Genomic DNA, 978 nt, shown 5'->3' on the forward strand with positions numbered 1-978 from the left:
ACAGAACATTATGCCCACATCCTCAATGGTCCGCCAAGCAGAAGCAGCATCCAACAAAAGGCGAACACAAAGTCGTACAGTTCGGTTGCTGTCCGCTGGTAAATGCAGTCTTTGCTTCCGTTTTCAATATCGCCGGCATATGTTCGTTAATTTCAACACGCCGCGATGATCACGAGGTGGCGAGAAAGAAAACGCGTTAAAAGTCGTCTACTTGACAATAAGCAGGCTAAGTGCGTTCGTGCGTGCAAACAAAGGAAACTAATGTGTGAGAGTGTCCTTGCGGCGCTGATTACCGAACCTAGGAACCCATTCGAGATAGGTAGTGAACAAACAGCAACGTCTCCTCTTTCTTATGGGACGCCAGATCGTTCACTCCTTCCCACGGGCACCACTATTCGCAACGACGCTTTGCTGAAATGTGAAACAACATGGTGATCGGGCTCGACTAGTTGGGGTTTTTCTTATTTTTCGTATAAACCAGCGCGAAGACACGGGACGGAGCACCGTGTGTGTCTTTTTTTTCTGCTCCGTCCCGCGTCTTCGCGCTGGTTAATACGAAAAATGCATAACCAACTCGCCTAAACGAGTTCTAGTATAGTTGAGGTTCTGAGAACAGAAGCGCTGCCGGGCTGGTTCTCATATCGAGCGTTTCTTGGGAGGAACCGACCAGCGCGCGTGCTTTCTAGCAGAATCAGAGCCTCCACCGTACACTCTCGAGTTATCGTGTAGTCGGGAAGTCAGTCCCGTTAACATGAACTGAGTACGGGACATTAAATGCAGTTTAGAGAAAAGCGTACGATATCTATCATGATGCGTGCCGGGTCGGAGATGCATAAAAACGTGCTTTGTGAGAGATTTTCATATGCATCCATTTCCATTTCATCTTAAAACGACTAGAAATATATGGATACATATGTATGTTTCGTTATTACACATAGTAGCCAGTTCCAGGCTGGTGACGTCACTACCCTTGAGCCA

Source organism: Amblyomma maculatum, chromosome 4 (assembly GCF_055883805.1).
Source record: "Amblyomma maculatum isolate TAMU_Amacu chromosome 4, ASM5588380v1, whole genome shotgun sequence".
Taxonomy (NCBI): Eukaryota; Metazoa; Arthropoda; class Arachnida; order Ixodida; family Ixodidae; genus Amblyomma; species Amblyomma maculatum.